This window comes from Chlamydotis macqueenii, chromosome Z (genome assembly GCF_036417535.1).
Source record: "Chlamydotis macqueenii isolate bChlMac1 chromosome Z, bChlMac1.mat, whole genome shotgun sequence".
Lineage (NCBI taxonomy): Eukaryota > Metazoa > Chordata > Aves > Otidiformes > Otididae > Chlamydotis > Chlamydotis macqueenii.
In genome coordinates, this window is record NC_141593.1 from 34,828,067 (window position 1) to 34,855,901 (window position 27,835).

The window sequence follows — 27,835 nt, forward strand, 5'->3', positions numbered from 1 at the left end:
TTTGCTAAAATGATCAATGCTTCTATTTAGATCAGAGAGTGTATGATCATCCTAGGATGGCGTGATTTAACAGAGGTGAAAGGAACCATAAACAGAAGCTTTGAAATAGCTAAAGAAATTGTTTTTGCTGAAGCAGTGATATCACATTATTTGAATACAGGTAAAAGAAGTATACTTGTAGTACTTTTGACTAACTTTTCAAATAAATGTATTTTTGTAATGTTTACAAATTTTCAGATGTTACCTTTTAGGCATTCTGTAAGCACAACATATTAGCATCTGGCACCGAAGGAAATTGTACAGCAATAGTCTACACGTGTAAAATACAGTCTTCCACTCCTCTCCCACAGGACTTAAAGAAGCCAATGTTATTCCTCACATGTGCAAGCTATTAGGGTATTTATGAGTACCCTGTGGGCACACCTTTACCAGCATAAAATCAATCACACTGCTGTCACATTTGGGAGGTACAATTTTTCTGACATTTCAGGGATGGTGTGGTAAGCCAGTGAACTTGTGCAGAACTCAGTCCTTGTGACATTGACAGAGTGACTCTGCCTGCTGGGAGTTCATGACAGTTTGGTGCTTGGCATATGACAGGATTGGTTTGGTTTCACTGTTGAGAAGGGAACAAAGCAAACAGAGGAAGCAAGCATCTTGCATTTTAAAAAAAGTAGTTACAATTTATGCCTAGTAAGAGACATATCTCGATGTAGAGGGAAAAGGACATTTGTCAAAAACTAGAAAATTCTTTTCAGCAGTTAATTGCTCAAAACTTTGCATAGCGTATGTAGATTTATGTGTCAAGCTGCTATAAAGTACCTGAACTCAGGTATCTCTGCATATGTATATATGCAGAACACAGACAAATCTGTTTGTATTTTGAAAAGCTCTTAGAGGATCCCAGTCATGACGGGACTTTATTCACATGTTTCAAATAAAAGCAATCACACTTCAAATCAAACACTCAAGGACATGTAAAGAACTACTCTTGCACTGCTGTTACAATAGGTCTTTCTTTTCTTTCCTGATTATTCATTTTCCTAAAACTAGTAACCAGCATCCGTGTATTTTAATTGAGTAAAAGTAAAGGAAGTCAGGAATAACTGAAAACTTGTAAGCAAAGCAGTATCTGTTAGACATTATCTGATTCAACAGAAATAATCTTTCCAGTTCTTACAGTATGGTTGTAGTCTTTCCAGTTCCAACATGTTACGGTTGAATGCTTTCCTTAAGGCCAGACAGTGTGGATGCTGGCTCGGGGGTTTTTTTTCCTGATCTTGGATATTCAAAACATAGAGTTAGTGCACATTTGGAACCAGGGTTTAGAATAATCACTGGAGCTGTCAGTCTCATCCCGTATAATTGTAGGCAACTGAACAGAAGACCCCTAATGAAAAAGAGCCTCAGAACAGCCACACGCTGGAAAACATCAGGTAGAAGCACCGTTCTAGCACACAGTGCTGACCTCATTCCCTCTGCTCTTCTCCCAGTATTAAATAACTTGCACCTCTAGTTCCTTTCCATTTCTACTGTTTCACCTTGCCTCACGTTATTCTTCTAATATATTCTTTGTAGTCCAAATGAGAATTCAAGTTCATCTGTATTTGTTGCTCAGGCCACTTGAATCGATAGACAAGTATTTCAACTTCACACAAAAGAACATTATTACTATTTGTAAAAAGACAAACTGAAGAGAGGTTATTTGATGGAGAGATTATATGGTTTGATGTAACATGTCATCTGAAAAGCCAGGAATGCTACCCTTTTCTTCAGACTAGAGACTTAGTTCCTTTCACACTGCTTGTACTAGCCTGCATTTTATATTTATGTAATATTGAACTTGGTCTATGTTTCTGATGATCCTTGAGTAAAATACCTTTTCATATTTGGAGAAAATTCAAAGAACATAACAAGGCAAACAAGAGCACTCGTACTCCATTTCCGAGATTTAATAGGATAATTATGTGTTCAAGATTGTTCAGTCCTTAGTCTTGCTGATGGTTAGAGGTATCATTACAGATTAACTACTAGCACCATCACACATCATCAAATTTCAGCCAGTGGAGGAGTTACCACTGATTTTGATCATGTTCTTTAATATTATCATCCAAAAGCTCGTTGTTGGCAGATCTTTTTTCTCTTTTTCTCATAAACTCCCTGCATTTTATGTAAGAGCTCTTGTTTCCTGTTCCTGAGACTGAAGGATGCGTTTGTCTTCCATTTGGCTGGCTACTTTTATGTAATACAGGAAAATTTTTAGACAAGTTGGAATTGTCTTGATTTCTTTCAGTGGTGCACTTCTTTGGTCATGTTAATGTTTAGAAGCTACTGGCCTTCATTTTCCCCAAATTCAGACAATGGCCACAGTTTTTCAGATCCTATATAAAGGAAACCAGAGAATCTTATGTTACTCCCCCTACATACACAGTTCACTTTGAATGTATTCCAAAATTGACATATTCTTAGCTAATACCACAAACCTAATGTGATGCATGCTAAAGCCTGTAAAAGACATCTGACATGTTCAGCACTGACTGAAAATGACTACTGAAAATGACATCATTATTTGCATTCATTTAGTCATTTTGCTATCTGCACCTTACATTTGTTCCCCAAAATCATGGTGTCCCCTTCATTCTAAATATGGAATTGGAAAGGAAATGTGAAGATTATTCCTGTGTTATCGAGTTGAGTACTTTACCTCTCACACACAGGGTGAAAACTGATCGTAGAACCTGGATTCACTAGAGTCTGTACAGTACAATGATCCTATTTTAATTAAATGCAATAATTTACAGAAGAAGATTAAATGTTTACGCAACTAATTACTGACTGATAGTGCTTAAAAGTCATTATCATCTCTAGTAGTTCGGTGGCTCAAAAGAGACACAAGCATGATGGCCTTCCGCCACAAAATGCTAAGAAGAAAATGAAAAATACAAAATGGAAAACATTACACTAGTGGGTTTCAACAGAATTTGCATTATATAGTTGAATTATTCAACAAGGAATTAATTCAGTCTGTAATTTGACTGAGCTTTCATTTAAGATTCTTCCTCAAATACAGAAGAACAGAACCTTTTTTTAAAAGGTAGGTAAAAAAGCCATTTTCCATGACATATAATGGATTTTTTCCACATATGCAGGTAGCAATTAGTGACATTAAAATGAAAATTGAAATATGTTTGAGGTAGTCTACACAAAGAGGCCAACAAACAACAAGTTGGACTGCAGGCCAATATGCAATGAAATCCTACAGACAATAAAGTCAGTGGGACTTTTTGTTTGGGATTAAGAAGGCAAGACTTGATTTATCCTCTCTTCAACTGAAAGCTATATGGCCGAGAAGAGTATCTTTATACCTATGCCACATTTGGTTTATATTTAGAGAACTTTGATGCCCTGGGTTATGAATGTGTTACTGCTCAGTAATCCTAAATTATCTTAAAAAATGGTGGGAGAAACTCTGTAATATACCAATTTTGAGAATCAAACAATGATACTTCAAGAAATAGCAAATCTTCTGATTATTGAGAAGTACGTTTGTAATTGCTAAAAAACTTTAAATTGAAAACTAACAGAAACTCTGCTACCTGCTGTCTGTCTTTGAAACTGGCTGTTACTTATTTTCTAACTACTGTGTTTCATGCTTGAAACATGCAGCTCAGACTTGAAAATATGACAGTTTCTGCAGCTACTGCTTGCCTTCTGAATTTTGGAGGTGACTCTCAGTGTTTATTTTTGGCATGCAAATTGGCATTTCATTGATAGGTAGGTTTCATTGGTCACCAACCTATACTGAAGCCCATTTTAGATTAGTACATCATATGAAAGCAGAAAAGGAGTTTAGAAAAGGGAGCATGAAATAGCTGCCACTGTAAATTGAACAATGCTGCTGCATAACCTGGGCTACCCAGAGGTCTCAAGTCACTTTGGTGCTTAATGGTGTATCCCACTTATAGCTGATGAACATTTGTTACTAATGTTTTAAAAGGAAGATTTGTGTGTTGAAGTACAGTGGATTTAATATTAGCATGGTATGATTTGGCTAAGTGTTAAACCTCTTGCTTGCACTCTTATAATGATGTGCTTATGTCAGTGTAAGCAAAAACCAACTGATCTGTGTACTCATGTGGTTGAGAAAAATGCTGTACTTTGTCTCCTAACAAGCCTGCTTCATGTGTAACTTTGTCGTTTGGAGCAGACAGTAATCAAGAATCAAGAACAACAGCCATTGTTCAGCTGGTGTAATCCTGTATCTGTTTGAAGAGCAACTAGACTTAATTTACATCAACTGAGTGTCAGGCTTGGAGGTTTTCTTTTACAGTTATGTTGCTTGAGGCTCAGGCCAGTTAAAACACCATCTACTAGTTTTACCCTAAAACTTAGCTATAGCTCAGCTCTTAGGTAGATAGGTTTGCAGTTGCCGTTTAGGAGTTACTTCCCCTTTTAAGTAAAGATACATGGTGATTAGAAGCTTTCAAGTCTTTGCTTTATGCTGAGAAATAAAATCTGCATTTCTTTCATAAACCACATCCATAGGAGTTATATTAAAATGGCATGAGACTGTCAAGCATCTAGTTGAATTTCTAATTTAAAATGTGTAAGTTCTTTTTTGTGTTTATTTCAGCTTTTGGATTTGTAAATGATTACCAGCATTTGCATAGGCACTATGAGAAGTCTTCTGAGTTTTAACATCTGAAGGAATAAATTAAAAACATAAAGAAGCAGACAGCAGAATATCAGATGCAAAATGTCAGGAAATTCTGATTGAAAACCAAACTAAGTGAGTTAGACATGTCAGTAGTAGATGTGTTCGAACTGGGAAATATTCTAGTTTTTGCTGTCTCTTCAAAAAGTCCCAAATTTGAGTCTTCCACCAAGCTCTGTGTCTCTTCTCTAGATCAGATCTGGTCTGTAAAAGTGACTGCTTAAACACATTTTCAGTGTGGTTTAATTTTTTGTTGCTGAGAACAATGAAGAAAATTAAATAATTGATGAAAAATTGAAATACTGATACTTATAACCAGTATTGATTATAATAACTTATTTTACTCAGATGATGCTTAGGTAAAGAATCCATACATTTGTTCCTGTGTTTATCTTCCTTCCGGGACACTAGCTATTGGCCATTTGTGGAGGCAGGATAGTGAAGAAGACCTTCGTTATAACCCAGAACATCTCTTAATGTATTCCTACAGCAACGAATCTGGTGAGAAAATACTATATATCTAAGTGGATTTTTTTTTTTTCCCAATTTGGCAATCATATTTTGAGGAAAAATATAAGCAGACAAATGGACGTGCACATGCATGTGTAGTATTATACTGCAAATGGACAGATTACTTGCTATTCCATATGATTAAATGTACTCTCAGAAAAAATACCCTCAAGAGTTCTGGACTGTTTTAGAAGATGAACACTGAGTTGGATCTTACATATATTTTGTAACTCTGTTAGGTTCATCTCTAACATACTGTAAGTGATGCTTTGCTGCCGTAGCCTAACTAAAGCACAACCTCTCAAAGATCGTATGCATTCGTGCCTTTGTTTTTGTTTATTCAGGGCAAAGAGGTGTTTTGACTTTTGATTTATAAATGATCAAATTTAGTTGTAGTTAAAACTAATTTCCTCACAGTTACTGTGAGTAACTGGAAGAGTACAATAATTTCCTCACATTTAAAAGGAAAAAAAATTGTTACCCCAGATACTAGTCTATGTAAACTGAAAAGGAACATCAGCTGTGATATATGTAACGTGTACCCATGGCTAGTTTTCTTTGCATCACTCTTCCCCAAAAGGGAAAATACTACTGGCAGACAAATAAAATTTTGTCAATTTCTGTCCTTCTCCACTGAAAGGAAATGCCACTGTAACATATATGTTATTATTACACAATTAGTGATTTGCCTGCTCAAATATAGCATCTAATGTCCTTACCCAGTGAGACTCTCACATTTCAGTAGCTAGAGTAAGTCTATTATTTACATAAAATAAACAGTTACAGGAAATAAATAATATAATTATATAATATTGTTATAGATAAGATGTACATATAAAAACTAGTTTGAAATAAATTTTTGTACTGGAGAAATATTTTGACCCTTAAATATTTTGAAATCATGCCTATACAGACAGGGGGAAAAGGCCTAGCGGAATCCAGTAATATTGCATAGTTTCTTGTTGCAGCATGACTTACAGAAAATAATGATTTGCAAAAATTAGTGGCTTCATTTTTTTATTGTCGGTAAAGTAATTTTAATGTTTCCTTTGACGAAAGACAGGAGGCTTTTTAGGGGAAGAAAGCTGTACTGAAGGATAGGTAGAAGTTACGCTAGCTGTCATCTGGTTACCCTACTGCTTGTATGGTGTAAGGGTTAATGAACTACCCAGCCTTCCTGCCAGCCTCTAGCATGTCATGCTTGTAAGATCCTTATAGATTAACTCCCTCTCTTATTTGGTGGTAGCTAACTGTATCAGCTCCGAAGTTCTTCCTGGAACCCACTTTTACCAGTTTTTCTAAGGTATTTTACTGGTGTCCTGAAGGCCCACAGGAGTTTCATGTTGTTGAACAAATCTGGCCACATGCCAAATTCTCATGGTGTTTTTATTGCTTTGTAGAAAGAAACTACTTTCTGCTCAACTTAAACACGAATTCATATTTCTGCTTCGGTTCTGCAGAAGAGAAGATTAATAATAAAGAAAGAAAAGCTTTTAAATGACAGCTGAAGTGGAGTCAGTGACATGCTTCTCTGGTCTAATCCTTCCTTCTAATCTGTGCCTTTTCTTTAGCAGCCCCCAAGCCTGGGGATGCTCTTCCTCCCCTTTGGAGAAGGGAGATCAAGCTGGCAAGGCAAGATTACCAGCAAGCCAAAAAGACAAAAGGTTTTAAAATTGGACCATCTTGACCCTTTTGGGGTAATTTTGATCCATCTTTGTTCACATGCTGATCTGTCATTTGATGAGGCGTGTTGGTGTGACATCAGAAAAATGCAGGGCTTTGCTTCCTTCTTCCAGCTGTCTCTCCATCACTGTCTCTCCATGCACCCCTATTAACTGTCCTGCTTTTAGCTGCCTGTCTGAATAGAACAGTGATTTCCCCGGTAAAGCGTGAATTGCAGTCTCCCTGTATAACCACTGTCACCTTAGCTGGTCTGTGTCAGTGTCAAGAGCCCTGTGTTTCCAGTGCCTATAGCTTAATGACAGTGATAATCCACAACTGAAGAGCTTCCTTAAAATAGTATCTATTAAAAGCGGAAAGCAGTACCAAAAGAAGTTACAGTCAAAAAAAAAAAAAAAGAAAAGAAAAAGAAAAGAAAAAGATATCACTATATATGCATTTCTGACTTCCAGGAGAAAACCATGCTCTTCACAGGCAGCCTGAATATAACTCTGTAGGATCCCCAGGTATAGTCAAGGTGAGCTAATGGTGGGGATATGGATGGTTCAGACCTTCTGCTCAGGGTGTAGAAGTTGGCAAGTCTTCTTGAAGTACCTGAGGAAGTCTGCAGGTCACAGACTGTGGGCAAGGTAAGCCCGTCAAGGTGACCAGAATTTGTTGCCCAGGGACACAGCTGAAGATGTGCAAGATGTACAACATGGCTGTGGTTGCAGCAGACATGAAGAAGTGGATCCTGCGATGAGTGAGGAGCATGAGTAACAGGATATGGTTTCTGCAGTCAAGGGGAGCAGATCCAGACTTACTCAGGAAGCCAGATGGGTTCCCTTGGGAAGCAGCTCTGAAGGGCAGGGGAGTTCAGGAAAGCTGGCAGGGATGTAAGAACAGCCTCCTGCAAGCACAAGAGCATTCTGTCGCAGAACGCAGATGTATTGGGAGACCAGCTTGGCTAAGCAGAGAACTCATAACAGAGCTACAATGCCAGGGTGGGAACAGGGGGCATGCTGTGAGGCCACACCTCAAATGTGTTCAGATTTGGGCCTCTCACTACAAGAAAGACATTGATGTGCTGGAGTGCATGCAAAGAAGAGCCATGAAGCTGGTGAAGGGTCTAGAGAACAAATCCCCTGAGGAGAGGCTGAAGGAACTGGGATTGTTCAGTCTGGAAAAAAGGAAGCTGAGGGGAGACCTTATTGCTCTCTACAGCCACCTGAAAGGAGGTTGTGCTGAGGTGAATGTCAGTCTCTTTTCCCAAGTGACAAGTGATAGGACAAGAAGAAGCAGCCTCAGGTTGTGTCGGGGAGGTTTAGATTGTATATTAGGAAAAATTTCTTCACTGAAAGAGTTGTCAAGCGTTGGAGCAGGCTGCCTGGGGAAGTGGTTGAGTCACCATCCCTGGAGGTAGTTAAAAGCTGTGTAGATGTGGTGCTTAGGGACATGGTTTAGTGCTGGACTTGGCAGTGTTAGGTTTATGGTTGGACCTGATAATCTCAAAAGTCTTTTCCAACCTAAATGATTCTATGAATCTATGGTTTTCTTTTATCTTCTCTGACAGATAAATGTTTAGTTAAAATTTTGAAATTTTACTAAAACCTGTGGATCCCCTGGCTGCCAAGGACTAACCTTTGTTGCTCTGTTTTATTAAATCTCCCTTACATAGCATGTAGCATTCCAGTCTCCTCTGAGTACATCATTATTTTTTTAAACTTTTAATTCAAAAATTGGTGAGAAATAGAGGGTAGCAAGAAATCTGCATGAGCCTAGCTGTTTCAGAAATTTTGGGCCAAGTTCAGAAGTTTATAGTAGGATCATGTTTAACTGATGACAAGTGAAGTTCAGAATCACACAATACTTCTTTGTCAGTTGCTTTTTAACATTTGGGGCTGTGGAAACTGCATGCATCTATAATACATGAGCACAAACCTACTGTGCTTTTTAGGTACAGTATGCTCATTTTAAAGTGGTTTTGCCTATGCAGCTGAATTTTTAAATATGCACTGAATGAACATATTTTAAAACAATGTTCAAGTATATAAGACTGACATTTTAAAGCAAACACTATAACTGTTACAGAATAGAGTAGGCATTTATGACTTCAGGGAACCACAAAAAACAAAAGGAACACTAACATTTGAATGCAGAGAAATTAAATAAATTTAATTTCTTCAAAAATAAGTGGGTAACAGTCTTTTGTCAGGACAATATTTGCTTCTTTTTCTCTCTATAGGTAGATGATTGGATACACAATATCATATTCTTACATGGCTTTCTACTATCCTGCATCTCATTGGTTTTTGGCATTCATATCAGTGGAGCCTCAGGTCAGGATAGATAGACAAGGACTGCTAAAGTAGATGGGACTGGTGTGGAAGAAAGCACATCAAACTCTGTATTGTTAGTATTTGGAAAAGAAAATGTAATCTCACATTAATGGCTGAATTAATATAAATATGAAAAAATAACCTAAATTAATTAGCATATGTGTATGTAAGATACAGTTTGTTGTTTCACATCTGCAAGCTGAATCAGGAGGCCAAACATAAAACACAACATGCAGAACAATTATCTGGATTTGTGACACTCCTTGGAGGAATTTAGACTGTGTATGGATTACCTGGAGACATGAATATAGTGTTTTCCTCTGTGACAGATGTAACCTGGTCTTGTTATGTCAAAGAAAACCACACTCATTTTCCTCAAAGGACAAGCACTTCTATATTTCAAGTGATAAAAGGCACCTCCAAGCAGCCATAAACTAAGAAATATTCATGACACTTTATCTGTCATACTCTTTTAAAGCTTTCAGGAAGAGCGGAATGTGTGCTGTTTTCTATTTATGATTCTACAGCACCATGTGTGGGCAAAAAATGTAGGAAAGGATTTACTTATTGAACATAGGAGATTAATTTCTCAAATGTTATGGCATGTCTGGCATGTAAGCTCCATATTAGAGATGATATGTCACAACGAAGTAAGTGGTATCCACAAAATCGTACATTAAGGGAGAATAATTTGCCAAAATTATTAGACAGTAATATTTTCCCTTAGCACCACATGTGTAAGTTCACTCCTGTTCAGAGTTACACAATGAGGTAATTAGAACATCCTCTGCAAGCTCTAACTTTACCTAACTTTTTTGTTACCCTGGGCTGCTGGCGCAGAGGCAGAAGCCTGCAGGCCAGTCAGGGCAGACAGGAAGTCCCCATTTTGGGGGCAGCATGCATGGTAGGGTTGCCCTGGTGCATCAGGTTTTCACAAAGCTACAGTAGTCAGTGCTCCGGTCTGGATGGCAGGACTCTCTCTAAGGCAAAATTTTAGGAGTCCAAGCTCCTGAGCAGTCCATGAGATAAGCTGGCAGAACCAAAGTTTCTACAGGCTGCTATGGGAATGATTGTGCACAACATTTCTGATGAAAATACATTTCATTGACATATCCCTGTGTTTTCTTACGGATATATTTCCATATATCAGTATATACATTTCCCCCCCACCCCAGCATCATAGGGTCCTTTATAACAGCCTGTTATTTTATACTGTGTTATGCTGAATTATATCTAGATCTGTTTTCTTGGACTTAGTAGTTGCATATAATATGGGAAGTCTCGCTGTGCCTGCTGTTAGTCCTCCAAATACAACTGAAAACATAGCTACACTAGTTCAAAGAGTTCATAGTTCAGCTACTGCTTTTCTCTGCAAGCTCTGTAATATACATTTCTTTGAGTCTTAGAACTCTGTCACAATAAATCAAAAGCAATGTACTGATTTTAGTGGTTTGCAAATATTTTTTTCGCTTATACATGCTGCACATAGAGTTCTGATCTCATAAAATTTCATAGAAGTTTACTGAAAGAAATTTTCCACATGCATATAGGTAAATAAATTTTGTGTCCATTCCTGCTAGAGTGCCGGAACTATTTTGGGCAATATTACACAACTGTGCTTGGAATTCACAAGTTTAGACTTTCTAAATTTGACTTAATGTCTTTTGCAGCTTCTACCACATATTGTATTACTTTTTGCAAAAACTTTGTTTTCTTTGCTTAGTAAATGACTGCATTGTGGTATAATGGAAATCTCTACCATCTTCAAAAAAGCACTTTACATTTTGCCTTGAGAGGAATTTTTATGTGGTGGGGGTAGGAAAAAATGCATGTTGGAGGGGGGGTGCTATATTTAAATTAAATCACATCTCTGCTTTCCTAGTTCTCTAGCCACTATTTTGATTAAAGTTGAATCACACTTACAGAAGCCTTCAGGGTAGCTCTCTCTGTTCTGTGAAGTAAGCTAAATGCTTCAGGTTTCACATGAAAAAAAAAAATCTTTACTGGTTTTACATACCCTTTTGGATTTGCTTCTGCGAGCCTTTCGTATACTGAACTCCAACTGATGTAGATGGAAATTCCACATATGGAGGGCCTGGAGAGTCAAACCCCTTGCTTTTCACATGTTTTTCCCTCTCATTCAAATATGCAGGAATGCGTGCATTGTACTGGTGTTTTATAAATTTTATTACTATTTCCAGAGCCAGCTCCAGACTTCTCAGCAATGAAAGCAAAACTCTGCCTTCCCTCCCCCCATCCTTCACGGGTAAAAGCCGAATGACTTTATTCTCATTCTTAGGTCAGCAAAATTTGATTATCTCATGGCAGCTGAGTGCTTTCTGGAAGAGGCAAGAGGAGGAGGAGAGCCAGCCTGGGTCAGTCAGAGGGCAAGGGGCTGCAAAGGGTCAGTGGGTCTGATCATGCCTTCCTCTCTCCCTTTTTCTTTCTCCTCGCACTCTCTACCAGCTGCAACGTTTCTCCCTTCTCAAACTCCTTGATTCTGCTGTATTTGAAAAAAATGGATAGGAAATCTCTATAACTTGAGACACAGTAAAAGGTGTAAGGAAAGTAAAGTTATAAGAAAAGATAAATTTATTAAATAACAATTTTTTTTTTCTTTTTTAAAACTTTTTTTCAGAACACGAGTCAGGGAATCTGTGGAAGTGTGTCAATGGGAAAAAATACAGACAATCTAGCTTTGGAAATTTCTTTTGAATGGTTACAAGAGGTGAAAACCTGCAGGCATTGAGAAGAAAATGCTCACCTGTGTTAAGATAAAAATACTGGAGTTGCAATTTCATAGTGCTGGTGTGTAGCAGTCGTAAATCCATACTATTGGTGACTTGCACATCACTGAAGTCATGAACATTCTTTAATTTTTTACTGTATGGTATTTCCACATTTTTTCTCATACTATTCAGTGCCAAGTTGTTTAGACAGTCAATATACATGTCCCTTGTTTGCTTTTATTAAGATACATGTTTTGCAATAATGTTGCTCTAACTGACATGTCAAGACTTTTAGGAAGATTTCCACAAAATTTTCTCATAAGTATGCTGTCAAGTAGAATTTTCTTTTAGAAGGGGATAGGCATTAAATTATGAATATTCCTTGAGGTACATATCATGGCAGTTCAACACATCAATTGTAATTTAAAATAAGTCTGAAACTATACAATGTAAGCAGTCACAAGATGGGAAAGTTCCCATTCATTTAAAGAGGTTATACATGCACGAATTCCCACCGGATCTCCAGAGCAAAACCATAGCAAACTGGCTTCTGAACAGCACTGCCAACTTTTGACTCAATTGAAGAGAGTAATACATCACCAACAGATGTCTTTGAAACAGCTGGAAAGTACTAGGATTGAAAAGAATTGCATTCATGTGGAAGCATGAAAAAAATGGCTTACCTGTCTCTCCATTCTGAGTTTTAAATCTTTTCCTCCTTGTTCCCTTTCTTCTTTCCTTCCTTGGGCTCTGCAGGAAGACAAAATGAAAGTCTGGTGAAATGTGACAGTTGCTTTGGAGAGACCTGCTCTTTGGTTAACACTTGAGTAATAACCTGTAAAATATTTTCAGCTAGCTTGGAATCAGTGAACAGGAATTATAGTATCTAAACTACTAAATTAATGTTAATCGAATAGAGGCATAAGAATACACCATTGTCTCTACTTGTTACCAGCCACTCTGATAAGGTTAACATTTATCTGTCACAACGGATGACAAATTTAATTTTTGCATTTTCCTCATAGTTGTAAAGAGCGGAAGAAACTCATAGATTATTTTATACAATATGTAGGTTTGGACCCCCACTGTTGTGCAGTATGCAATGAAAGCACGCTAAAGAAGAGGCACATCCCATAAACTGATATTTAGTACATTTGAAAATGAAGAATACACCCAGGAACTGCAGATCTTGTGAGCAGTATATATCTCATTTCTATTAAAACCAGTTGCATACTGTGAACAGTATATACTCTCAGAGCTCTGTGCTGCTGGCCGGTGAGCAGCACTGACTCCCCAGGGTCCCGTCAGATTCTGCATGAGCTGATGAATTTATGTCAATGTCAGCCAAGAGGAGAATCAGGCTCTTTCTTTGAGGTTCTCGTGAGCTTAACAAAATATGCAGAAAAGTAGAATAATATTTGCAATAAGTTTACACTACTTATTTCTTTTTTGAAAATCTCTGCTTTGATCTAAGCAGCAACAGCAGGCAAACCATCTGTATTTAGCTATTTGGTTATCAAAAACTGAGGGAACTCCTCTCATATTTTTGTGGTGATTTTTTTTAGTCATTAATTTTTCATTGCCAAGTATTGTTTTCTCTGGGACTTCAGCTGAGTTTGTCTGTAGCAGCATGATCATTAGAAACCATTGGAAACTAGGCAGGAGACCCTTGGTCTCTGGTTGCTGCTTACAAAAATCATTGTAACCTTTGCCCTTAAACTGGAGCCTCAGCCTCCTGCTTTGTGCTGTAATTCCCATTTTGCCTGCTGCTCAGCCTCTGGCTTTTAACGTTTATCAATTTTATTTTCTTTGACTGTGAGAGGCCAGTCTTCTTCACTGCAGGCTATTTTGCCTTCTATGGAGAGATCTTGCAGTGGAGCCCTCTTCCTAGTCCTCTCCAGCCAGATGGTCTCTGGTGTCCACTGGGCCTCCTTGCTCCATCACTTCCACCTTGCATATCTGTTTAGAGAACAGTGAGGAGGAGTGAAGAGCCAGTTCAAGTGATATCAATTTGTTGAAATAGCTAGACTGGACAGTCCTATTTTCTGAAAATTATAGTAACCATCGTTTGCTTGCCAACGGATGACCTACATTTGCAGAGAGTTAAGATATACTAGCAATGCCTTTGAACTCTCATCCTGAGGTCTGGGTTTTTTATTTTGTTTCTTATTTTATTACTTGCATTATTTGGAAGCATGTGAGGTAGGTATTCTGTGAATCTGTCTGGTTTGAACCTATGACAGGTCTCCAACTATTATGCCATTTTGGATTCTAGTGGCTCAGATGATCCAATGTCATGCTTTTGTTTCTGTCTTATATCCCTGGCTTTATTCTGTTCTATTTCACTGTCTTCGGAGAAAAAAAAAAAACCAGAAAAGAAAAGCAGAAATGCAAGGAAGACTGGAAGAGTTGAAGAGTGCAAAGAAAGACTCAAAGAAAAAGCAAGGTATAGGAAAATGTGTTTAGGGATAGAGAAAAGGGATAGAAACTCTTCAAAGAATGCAAGGCATGTTCTTCCTACCAATAAAAGAAATAATCATGGGCTAATGTGATGGTTTGAATAATAGATTCACCTTGTAAAGATCCTGGGACCATGACAGCCACAAACATCCTCCAATGGCTTTGCATTCTATACTTCAAAGAAACAGTATGAGCAGTACAACATAGCCTTTTTGTTGAAGATAGTGTTACAGAGAAGCATGCTAATCTCATAAATGTTTATACTTGAGTACCTTGGTAGCTGAAATTCTTTCAGTCAACTTTTTAGGCCAGAGATTCCAACTTAGTTCCCAAAGCTGACAGATTTGTGAATTCAGTAGCTAGAGACCACATATCTCTTCTATGGCCTCTAACACTGGTGAGGATTCTGCTTCTGTTTACGGCCATTGAAAAATGTCAGTTTGTCGTGTTGTATTGAAATGATTCCACCACACCATCTGAGATGATGACAGGAGATGAAGTTGTGCTGGGATGCTGAAGCAAACTTTCCTGTGTTACGAGAAAAAGCCATAAAATGTGAAATCTCCAGCATGAGTGCCATGGGAATATTGTGCAATGCAGTATTTGTTAGACATGGCAAAATGATCGATAAAACTAATAAACCTATAAAGCATGCGCAAGTGATCTACCACAAGTTGGCCAAAAAAAAAAAAAAAAAAAAAAGGGGAAATAAAAACAATAAGTGGCAGTTTGAACTTTGTCTTAGTTTTCTTTTGGTTGTAGTTTATTATCATTGGCAACACCACAAAAGATGATCTTTGGAAATTTTTTCCTCTCCCTAAAGGCATGATGTTCCTCTTCGTTTATAGATAGTGAGAAATGGTGGTATCATTGACTATGTCACTGTGGAAAATCTTGTGAGTTTGGACTATTGATTCCAAGATACTTTGAAGAAATGTGAACTGTTTTGTTTCTCCAGAACTACTACTTTGTAGGAATGGATATTAAAATTACTGATTCCTTAAGTAGTTTCTGATTTTCACCACATAGCTACAATTTAAAAATTGTCAGTCAATTATGTACACAACAAAAGTTCATTTTGAATCAGTTGCCTGTATTGCAAGTTTAAAAGGCATTAAATGAAAATAAAATTATTTTTCCCATCTGACATTTTGATTTGAACTGATTATATTCTGGAAAAGTACATAAGACTAAAGGTATAGAAAGGTAAGAAAAAGACAATGCACAGCATTATTTTACTATTTCTTACTATGATTTTGTTTATTGTTTCTAACCTGGCATTCAAGAATTAAAATGCAAGTAACTTTCCTCTCCTATTTTTCCTCCTCCTTTCACACAAAAACTCAAAGGGTATTAGAGAATTTCTGATCTGATTTGTGAGTAGAAAAAATCTTAAGCCTTAAGCACAATGAGAAAAATAACTAAAGAAGATGGAATAAGACTTAGAGACAAAAAAAAAAATCCATAGTTAAAAATGGGCATTTCCAGTAACTTAAAAAAAATTGTTATTGTTTGCACACTTCCTGTACAAATATTTGTAAATAAAATTTGCAATGTATTTATTTTCATAGTTCTGTTATGTTTGATTGATCATTCACATGAAATTATAATTTCTTCAAATTATAAAAATGATATTATAAATAAAAGTAGGTATTATAAAATTTGAGATGCAAACTGTCTTTGCAAATAAAGCAATGAAGCTGGTGCTTACAGTTCAAATTTTATTTGGTCTCAAGATCTATCAGGTTAAACAATAAAATGTGATTGTAACTTAGGTATTGAAACAAGCATTGTACTCAACACAAAAAGAGATTACAGATGGCATCAGCTGTGGGATTTTGTAGATCTAGATTAGGCATCTGATCCTTGTGGCTAAAAAATGGGGCAAAGGAGAAAATCATCATGCTGATGGAAACAGCCATGTTTTTAACAGAGATCCCTTTGCTGGTGCTGTGCACCCAGGGCTGCGCTTCCTGTCAGTTTCTTCTGCCTACCTGCCTGTCACCCACACATGGATTGCATGGTCTTGAAGGCCATTAGAAACCAGTCATAATTAAAATCTCAGGGGTCTGTATTGGGATTAGAGCTGTTTAACATCTATGTTGGCAACATGGACAATGGGATAGAGTGTACCCTCAGCAGGTTCACTGATGATACCAAACTGTGTGGTGCCGTCGACGTACTGGAGGGGAGGGATGCCATCTAGAGGGACTTTCACAGGCTGGAGAGGTGGGCCCGTGTAAACCTCATGAAGTACAACAAGGCCAAGTGTAAGATCCTGCACATGGGTCAGGGCAATCTCATGCACAAATACAGGCTGGGCAGAGAATGGGTTGTGACCAGCCCTGAGGAGAAGGACTTTTAGAGTGCTGGTGGATGGGAAGCTAAACATGAGCCAAAAATGTGTGCTTGCAGCCCAGAAAGCCAACCACATCCTGGGCTGCATGAAGAGAAGCATGGCCAGCAGGTCGAGTAAGGTGATTCTCCCCTTCTGCTCTGGTCTTGTGAGACCTCACCTGGAGTACTGTGTCCAGCTCAGGAGCCCCCAACATAAGAAGGACATGGGCCTGTTGGAGCAAGTCCAGAGAAGGGCCACAAAGATAATCAGAGGGTTGGAGCACCTCTCCTATGAGGACAGACTGAGAGAGTTGGGGCTGTTCCGCCTAGAGAACAGAAGGCTTCAGGGAGGTCTTACAGCAGTCTTCCAGTGTCTAAAGGGGGCCTACAGAAAAACTTGGGAGGGACTTTGGAGAAGGGCACATAGCGACAGGACAAAAGGTAATAGCTTTAATCTGGAAGAGAGTAGATTTAGGTTTAGACATAAGGAAGGAATTCTGTACTCTGAGGGTGGTGAGGCACTGGAATAGGTTGCACAGAGAAGTTGTGGATGCCCCATCCCTGGAACTGTTCAAGGCCTAGTTGGCTGGGGCTTTGAGTGACCTGGCCTAGTGGAAGGTGCCCAAGGCATGGGGGTTGGAACAAAATGATCTTTAAAGTCTCTTCTAACCCAAACTATTCCATGATGATATGATTCTATTTTAGGTTTACTTCTTGGTTTTGTTGTTCTGAGCAAGGAAAAGAGAAAGCATAAGAGAAAGCAAAATACTTTATAGTTGAACTTTCAAACAATCAGTATAATTATAGCTTGCAGTTAATGCCTACATTCTGTAAACTTGCAGTCTGTGTGTTTGGCATTGCAGGGAGAGAACAAAATGTACTCTGTTTCAGAGGACTTTTGATACATAGTGCCTCAGCTCTCAAGTGAATTGCAGTATGTAAGCCATCAGAGTTGACAAAATGTCTATGACAGAGGCTTTTACTGCTGCTACAAGCATTTTTGAACTCTTAGGTCTTCCAAAAAGGAGGGTGTTTAAGCAGGAAAACCACTTCTGTTGACTACAACAAAATCTATGTGTAGGGTTCCTATGTCTATTAACTTCATTTAGCTTCACCTGCAGGCAAAATCTGGCCTATTGCATACTGCAGCATTAAATAGCATCTCTCCTATACAGCCTTTGAAGAAATTTAAAAGACATCTAAGTAAATTCTTTCACTTGTATTGATATGACTTTGTGTGAGCACCTTACTGATTCAGTGATTCAGTTTTTAAAGACAAACTGAATTAAGTATCATCCAATTGAACACTTGTAATCAGTAGGGCTATACTGAGAATCTGACCCAGTTATTTTTTCCCTGGATACTGGCAAGTTTTGTGAACAAAAGTGAATAGCCTATGTTGAAAGGTTAGTAAGGTAGCACATAGTACTACTGCTAATTATTATTCACAGAAGTAATCTTTTAATTAGGAACACAGCCACTGACCTAACAATGCAACGAGAGAGATGTTAATAAATACAAGAGGACCATGTGACGTTTATGTTGCTCAGTGCTGCTTAGAAAGCAGAGTCCGTGTGAAACACTAAGGAATCTGAGCGCTGAAAATTGCCATTGAATATGACATGCTCCCAGCTGTTACTTTTGCTGCTCTGTCAGAGAAGGGGATAGATGTCATTCCCAGGGTGCTTCATCACCTCCTCTGGATTCTTGAATTCTTTGAGCAAGGACAAGGACAGGATGGGAGAAAAGGGCTCATTAAGGAGCCCTTTATAACAGTTTTACTGTCCACTTTGTAACTTGAGCACTTGTGCTGTTTTCACCTGGGGAAACAAACGTGCTAACTTTACAGAGAAAGCCACCTGGACTAGCACAGCAGCCTGCTACTCATTTCAAGCAGTTGGGACTAACCCAGTTGAGTAGAATTAAATTAATACAGCTGTTTTGACGTTCTTGATGACGGGGATGCTGTCATCTACTGCCTGTTGTCTTTCTGCTCTCCCATCTAGGGGAGATCTCATTTTCCATCCATGACAACCCTGGCCCTTCCTGGGCTACAAAGGGGTTGTTTCAGGGTGGTGATGGAGCCTGACTGCCAACGTGCCTGGACGTGCATCCCTTCGAGGGGTGAGTCCTTCATTCTGTCCAGCAGGACTTTGGGGGCTCATTCTTGGCTGGTCCTTTAGTTTATCTCCCTGCCACCCTCTCCAAGTCGTTTTCTGTCTTGCCGCCGTATCCGCCTGATCATTTCGGCATACCCTAGAGGGGGCTGCCGCACTGCAGTGGTCGGCTGCTAAGCTGGGTGCTGAGCCAGTCCATCAGCATCACCAGACTCTTGCTCTTTCCTTTGAAACACACTTCCTACGTACATCTGCATACAGCGGTGCAGTATTCATTTCTGGCTGGCTTGTGGTGTCCCTTATTTTGGCAATGAGGGCGTGTAAGGCAAAGCACAGAGATTTCATCGTTCAAAATTTACGCAGATATACTGCTCCTTATAAACCAGTGATTGTGCCAGAAGTGTACGCAGTCTGTGTGAGAGAACATGCATTAACATTACATGGAGTTCCGAAAGTATTTCCTAGCCAACAAATACCCTAAAAAGTATGAAAGCAATCGCCGTGATGACTCCTTGCTACAATCAGCCCATGCTCCAGGCCCCTCACTGTCAGTGAGGAAGGTTGTTTCTTACAGACATGCCATTAAATATCCTGGCTGTGTTTAAACAGTTCTGCCCACAGAACTTAATATGCAGACTTGATGGCACTAAAAATAGAGATGATTTGGTTTGCAGATTACTGTCTGTTGGGGTTGTAAATCTGTTTTCATGCAAATGCCTAGTTTACCCAGTTTATGAAAGCAGCTACTTTTTCATTAATCTCTGGGGCTGTATTTGGAAGATGAGGCATTCTTTACAAAGAAGCTTATGACTGGAAATACTTAGCAGGGGTATAGCAAGCATATAAAGCTTGATCCTATGCTGTTCAGTGGGTTTTCAGAAGAGTTCAGTATTTCATAGACAAGCTTTTAGGCAGAGGTGTCAGGTCAATGCAAAGAACATACTATGCAGACACAGGCCACTGCCTCTTAAAAAATCCGCTTTCCACAGAAGCACTACAATGCCAATGAATATACCTTTGCAAATCCTCTGGGTCAGGCACCAACACAGGTCATTAGTTACTTGAGAGCCTAGTATCTTTGACTCAGGACCTCTTCAGGGAACATGGCATATTATGTTCCCTGAAACTGTATTAGTTGTTCCAGTCATGATATACAGGAAGGAAGCAGGATAAATCACCACAAGCGATGACACACGCACATTGAGGAAGCATTCATTCATATGCTTTCAAAAAATAATGAAGAGTTTCCAGTCACACAAGACACTTCAAAAATCTTGTGATGTAGAAGCCAGTAACTGTGTGGCTAGCAGTGGAAAATCTGGCACTATTTATTGCAAGATGCATTGGTTTATAGTTGCCAAGTAGATGCAACTGAATTCTCTCTATACTGCTCTACCTCCTGTGTTGTCTTCATGAGAGCAGTGAGATGAAGAACAGGTCAGTCAACATTACTTGAACTGCTGTTTTCAGCTGATTATCCTTGACATAGAGTCTTACATCTTGTTCTTACTAAGGATCAATAAATGGTTGTCTGAAATGCAATCAACCATCCATGCTCCTGAACCACAGATTCAGAGAGAACCCTTGTTTGGGAAATGCTCATTGTAATGGAAACAGAAAGAAATTTTAGGAGATGGGAAATAAAAGTATTAAAACTTTGTGCAAAATGTTATTTGGAATCTAAATATATACTGTTTAATTAAACTCATAATTATTTCTCCCTAATGAAGCTTGGCTTTGATTGCTTTCCCTTCTGGCAATAGCCTTAACAATGTGTAAGATTTTTTTCATGTGCGATGCAGGAGTATGTAATCTGGGGAAATGGCTAGCTTTCTCTGCATGTCCAGGCCAGTGTTTTGCGGAACAGTGGCAGCACAGTCTACAGGTTACACGGTGATGCCATAGTAAAACATTCAGACTCAGTGTTTCCCAGAAGAATAAAAGAAAACATACAATGAGTGGAAGAAAAATATAGGTGGAAAAGGATGTCTTTTTCCTCAAGTACTGAATCTCAGCTGCAGAGTTTGACTGCCCTGACCAACATCCACTCCATTCTTACTGGAATCACTGGGCTATTTGTCTGGCCAGAGCAAGTCACTATTTTTTATTATGCAGTAAAAAGTACTTCTTTTTCATTTTTAGCTCTTTTTAAAATATTAAAATGCAGAGGGGAGCCTTAACTCTGCTCTGTCTCTCCCACAACTTAAGTGGCAGAGCTGCTGCTATATTCATGCTTCAGGAGAGGAAAATAAAGCCAAGGCTGAGAAAATTCGAACCAGTAACTTAACTAGTGTTTTACCACTATCCTTGGATGCATGCACCAGCTTCCTAAAGGGAGCTCTAGCTACCCCTTCAACAGCAAAAATTGTATCTTGATGTTGTACACATTTAATTTTTTTTTTTTTTAATATTTTATCCCACAACACCTAATCACTGTAGAGGAATGGTGGATTTTACCTACCCAGGTATCAGATAATAGATAATCAAAGCTGTTTTTTAATTAAAGTAGCCTTGAGCAGCATTACCTCAAACACAATTCACATGACACCTGGACATATGCTTAAAAGAATATTCTTTATTTATCAGTAAGCCAGTTAGGCAGAGAGTGGTTTGGTGATCATTGACCAGGATCTTCACACTTCTAGACAATCTTGAATTCATGTGATTTTAAGCATGTCGTGCACCTCACTTGCCTGTATCTTGTATTCTTACATTTGAACGTGGAAAGTAAAAGATACTTCTGAATCACATGGTGGTAACTATGGTAATGAAAAGGCATACCTATAAATTGCAAAACCTCAGTTTAATGTGACTCACAGTGAAGGAGCTGGCTAATTTTGTACTTTGTCAGACACTTGGCACAGTGATCCTAAAATGTGCATTATATTCACCATGTGAGCCTCATTTGTATGTGGCATCTTCTTCATTGAGGTAGATGTTTGTTTGGAAGGGCTGCCCCTAACCATGAATATTAGTGAGACAGTGGGATTAATGGCATACACTTTGCTTCTCAGCCTGCATTTTAAAGACTCCAAGAAAAGATTGCCTGTCAGTTAACGGAAACAAAGCTCTGTGGGACAGAAAGGCCTTAGAAATGCAAAGCCTAATGATTATAGATGGCACTATAGGAGATGTATTAAAGACAAGTAAAACTCCTGGCGTTACAGCCTCTGCTGCTAGGTGATACTACAAACCCACAATTCTTTAACCTTACCCATTGCTGTTGCACAGTATTTTGGAGTGGTTTTCCTCTCCCCACCAGACAGAGGCTTTAGTTAGCATATATCTTTCTGAATGTCCAACTACATATAGGTTTTAGAAAGCTGACCCTTCAGTGTACTTTGTGCAGATAAGGAAATATATATTACAGTATATGCCGTTAGGCATATAGTCCTGTATTGCTGTGTCAGTATAGAATCATAGAATCATAGAATGGTTAGGGTTGGAAGGCACCTTCAAAGGTCATCTAGTCCAACCCCCCTGCAAGGAGCAGGGGCATCCCTGACTAGATCAGGTGGCTCAGAGCCTCATCCAGCCTGGCCTTGAACGTTTCCAGGGATGGGGCTTCCACCACCTTTCTGGACAACCTGTTCCAGTGTTCTATAACTCGCATTGTAAAAAATTTTTTCCTAACTTCCAATCTAAATCTACTCCCCACTATTTTAAAACCATTGCTCTTTGTTAAAACCATTACTCCTTGGAAAGCTGTATGAAAGCTATGTATCTCCAGCTTCTTCCAGCATACTTGCATTACATTTTCAACTGATGATGGCATTGCAGGAAGTTATTGATTTGCTGACAGTGTTTTATGGTGCAGTGACATATCATTTACTCTTTTTCTCTCTGTCTTCTCTACTGAAGGTCTGAAGGTCTGTGCTCAAAAATGTTAAGGAATTACCAGCAAAAGAAACCAAACCCTCCTCACAATTCACAGAGAAGATACAATGCAGATCTGTGATAAAAACATGTCTGTTCTCCTTTGTCTTTTGCTCTGAACTGTGACAGAAGAACCAGTCCATACATGCATGGTCAAAGACTTCAAACCAGATGCCAGATGTTGCAAACTAAAGGCCAGTCTGTCATAGACTATCATATGAAATAGCTAAAAAGACACTGTAAAAAGCTGTCAGAGAACCTGTGACATACAAAAGACAATAAGACTATAAGCTTCTCATGTGCAGACAAAAGAAGTCCTTTCGTTCTCTTATTTTTCTCATAATTATATTGTGCTTCAGGATTAAAAAATATATGATGCCACAAGGTACCTGACAATAGTAGATTTTCATTAGAATTAATCTGGTAAATGGCCTTTGAGGTTAAAGCTCTGAATTATAGTAGGATGTAGGACTCAGTCTTATGTGCTTTTCCCATGCAAGAAATGTTGGCACAGAAGGCTTTGAACCATTGAGCAAGTGAATAAATGATGGTTCTGAATAATCTAGTTCTGAAATTCAGTTAAAGAAAACTGTTCCCTTATTTACTGACAAGGTTACTGGATATCAGAAGGGCAACAGAACCAAATCATTTGGCTTCTGACTCTGAGTAACTCCCGCCAACCAAGTCCTGCATGCTTACCCATGCAGCACTACCTGTTCTCCTCTCAACATGTCCTTTAATATATTTTTATATCTATTGACCAGTTTGGTCAAAACAGACTATGCATGGAGTTTAGGGGCAGATATTAAGTTCTTGTAGGACTGAGGAATTTAGGTTTTACTGATTAAAGCTGGTGAGGTCTATATTCCTTATCTTCCATTCTTCAGAAATTTGTGTCTACTGCAGTAATTGATTTGATTGGGGAATCACATTGTTTTTATTTGAGGAGAGGGCTTAATGCTCTTAGTCAAGATAGTTTTCTTCATTTCCTGTGTGAGCATTTGTTACACTAAGTGCCATGATCATCTTTATCTTTGATTGCCACATGAAAGGTTTTTATTTTTGAAATTCAGATTATGTGACCACACATTGAATTACATGATAAAAGATATTATAATGCAGACTGAATGTCATACAAATTAAGATTTTTGGTCCAATTTTCACCTGTTTTAGTTTGTAAAAGACCCGACTGAGTTCACTTTCATTATTCCTGATTTATTCCATGAATGACGGAAGGACAAGGCTCGTTAAGATTCTATCATCTAACCGCATGCCTGGCTCAGTGCAAACTACTCATATATTTACCAGCCACAATCATTCCTTAAACGATTTTTTTTTAAAAAAGAGTCTTTTTAAGGAAGATTTGGTCCACATGTGGACGAGAATTTTGAGTTGGAAATCTTCATGATTTCAAACTAGAGGGTCACTAGATCCCACCAGATGTAAACACATGAAATAAAAATTATTTCATTTTTTTCACCTGCTTCTCTGATAGTAAGAATATTTTCTGCTTAGCTCAAAAGGAGAGTACTGTCTGTCTTGTTTCACTGCTTCCTGTATTTCTATCATTTTGAAACTGTTTAATCCATCAAGTAGAAACTGCTACTCCTTGCATAGTGAACTGCAGTGCTGCGAAATTTAATATGGAACATGATAGCCTCCGAGTTATTAACATTATAATTTCTTCCAGTATTTTACTGGTTGCTTATAAATACATTTTTGTTACAACATAATAGTGCATTCATGGTCACAATTGTATATAGGTAGAAGTTGTTCACTTTTCTCAAATATTTGCAAGAAACATAAACAAAAACCATATGTTTCAAATATTTCACTGAATACCTTTTTCCACTTCTATGCATGTGTTGCAGCCATTTGAGCCCTGTGCTGTTTCAAAATCCTGCCACTTACCGTCATGTTTTATGACATATTCTTTATCTTTCTATATTTTTAAATGTGCTTTGTGCTCTCAAGTGAAGATTTTTCCTCAGGACTGGCCCTCAGTTCTTCTCCTTCTCTGTGATTGTCATGAGGGCAATATTAATTCCAGCTTTTAAACAGATTATTAGGTGTTTTTGTGCTAGAATCCTTGCTATTTGTCTGCATTGTTAATTTTTATTAACTTGGCCAGCTTGGGGGTAAATATGCTTTGTTTTTTTGCATGGAGAAACCCATTGTGATTGAGTGGGTGTTCCATCCACGTGGCATCTTCACTAGTGTTTTGGTATTCAAAACCCTTTGCTAAGAAAGAAAGGTTTCTCCACTGCTTAAATATCTTTCTGGCTCAACATTTCAAAGTATGCTTTGTGTGGTCCAGGCATTCTCATTAATTGCTAGGACAAGAGATGGGCCAAAACCCAAAAACTTTGAATCCAGCTCCTCTCGTTCCTGCACACCCCTCGTCTTTTGGAAACATTGGAAAGCTGAATCCAGACACAGAGCTGAGTATTGCAAATTGGCAAACCCCAATCTCACCTCCCCCACCTTAGGGGTTTTCCAAATTGTGATCCAAAATGCACTCCTTAGTCGTCTTTTCTTCATCATTTCTTTGTAAGCTTCTTAAAAACTCCGTATTTTTTACTCAAAACTTTGGCAGTTTCACCTGCTTAATTTTAGGTTTGCTCACGATGGTCTAAGCCTGCCTGTAGAGTCTGAATTTCGATAAGAAGAAAAGGAAAATGGAAATGAATCCCATTTGCATTACAAAAGCTAAAAGTTATATAAAGAATTACCTATACTCTACAGCCATAGAAGGAAAAAAGACAAGACAAAAGCCTTGTGAATTAGTGATCCAAAGAGGTTTAAAAGTGTGTCATGGTTTTTGTTTCATTTGCTTTTGTTTCTTCAGTAAAGTAATTTATAACTCATGAAGTTCCAACTGAGTTCCAGCTGGGGTGGTTTACAAAAATATAGGCTCTGTTCCTGCAATATTCAAAAGCAATATCATTAACCCCAAGTGTTGCTATGTATTATCTCTAAAATCACAAGCTTGAGAGCTCTAATTATGAGACTTTCAATAATTGCATGAGAACCTGTCAGTATCTGAGCCTTTAAAGATCATATTTTCTGGTTATTTTTTGCTAACAGTGAGTCTAGAAACTTTTATAAAAAGTGAAACTCGCATATTGACCTGACATCTGAAGGTGGGCCTGTGACTATGAAACTGGTAATGGATTTGCAAGAGTTGTCAGCATAGAACAGGTCTCTTACTTGCTTGAAGTTCATTGCAAGCCCTGAATGTGTTCTATAAGGTAATGGAAGCACTCTGTGGTTAATGTCAGTTTACTGACATACTACTCACAGTGTATTTCTTCTTGCCATACTTACTTAAATGAGATTTACTTTTATGTGATTTCTCAGGGAACTAACCAACGTATTGGTCCATGTAGCTAAGGCTGCTAGTCTGCATCTTCAGAGATCTTGTACACTTCTGTGCTCTGTCAGTGACTTAATGTGAAATCATGGGCAAGTTAGTTAATCTCCCTGAACCTACAGTGCCCTGTTTGTAAAGCATAAAAACAGTATTTCCTGTATTTTGTGGAGTATATCATGTGAATACAGTGCTACCTGAGAGGCAAGAGGCATGGAAAGACTGGAGAAAAATAAATTGCACAGGCTTCTGAAAGTAAGCTTGAAAAGAAGCATGCAGCCGCACAACAATAAGGCAAACAGTCTTATGTGAGGAAAAAATATTGAAAGGTAGAGGCTCACTTTCCAGAAGGACAGTGTGAGTAGCCCAGAGTCGTGTGTGAGCCCATTCACAAGACAGGTACTGGGATGACTCTAAAAACAGGAACCTATTTCAGTCTGTCTACAGGGAGCATGTCCAAAAATTGAGGAGAGATATTAAGGCCATGTTAGTGGTACTGGGGGAAAGGAATAAGCCTGAGAGTGAAACAATGATGGAAAAATGATGGATACATGCTTGTCTGTGTTACCTGTGATTCTCCACCAAAATAGGAGGAGGAAGCAATTTTGCATTTGCTGTTGCAGAATTCCCCTATTTTGCTGCTGTAATTCAGATCTCAAGCATGCCAGTTCAAGATGCTTGGCTCATCCGCTAAATTACCACACCCTTCCAATGAAAAAATGTGACTACATGTTAAATTGTTGTGAAAAATACTGCAAGAGTCTATAAACTTTTAGATATTCTGGTGAGATTTTGGTTTAGATTTTGCTGTTGCCAAAGGTTAAAGGCTGTTACTGAAGTGCAACAGACATCTTAATTCGTAAGGTAAATGGTGACAGTCTAACATGGGAAAAGGGGGAGGTCTTCATAGCTCATCACTTCAATGAAGCAGTTAAATTTCTAGAAAGAAGCAGTACTCACAAATGAATTCACTTCACCTCTTCCCACAATTTCTGTGGTGGAAGCAATATTGAAAGATCAAAATGTTTAATGTGAAAGCACCTCATCAGTCTGATTTCTGTCCAGTTAAACAAAATGGATTAAGTAGTGTTACGTATTGTCTCCTTCTTGAGACTCCTCCTCACATTAGATGCAGAGGTTCATGTGGGTGCCAAAGACAGAGAGGTCGCAGCACACCACTTCTGAGCTGACCTCACTGCACCCAGTGCTCGTGGCAAGTAGTCTCTCATACTGAGCAAAGACTGGATGAGTCTGAAGGATGAACTATCTATCTACTGCCCTACTAGATGTGAATGAGGGTGTTCACACTCCTCAGAGATATATTGCTCCTGCTATCATATGCTCGAATTTTATCTCAAGTCAGAGGTCTAGCTAGAGGTTCTGTACGCACCAGCACTTAAACTTTGAGGAAAGTGCTTTTGAAATCAGAGGGCATATACATCTCAGTACTCTTCACACAAGCAATCCAGAATATTGCAGTCTTTATAACTTTCACTCTAGTTTCTTTCACATCTACTGAAGGCACACACACAGGTAAACACAAATCCTACCTAAAGCTCCTTATAAAGCACTGGCTCCCTCCTGCTTCTCGCTTTCCATACTTGAGCAAGCTTCCAGGTTCTCAGAAAAAGTGAAAAGAAACAAAAAATCCTGGTTGCTACAGACCTCATGTCAAAAAAAAAAAAAAAAAAAAAAGAGATCCAACCTGGGGGAAGAGACAGGTG

The 27,835-nt window shown here is 38.5% G+C and overlaps 1 protein-coding gene across 1 annotated transcript in view; it reads left to right on the top strand.

Annotated features, from left to right (window-relative positions):
- Positions 1 to 27,835, top strand: part of ADAMTSL1 (ADAMTS like 1) — a 437,941-nt gene that overhangs the window by 217,273 nt on the left and 192,833 nt on the right. The gene's annotated exons all lie outside the window — the stretch shown is intronic.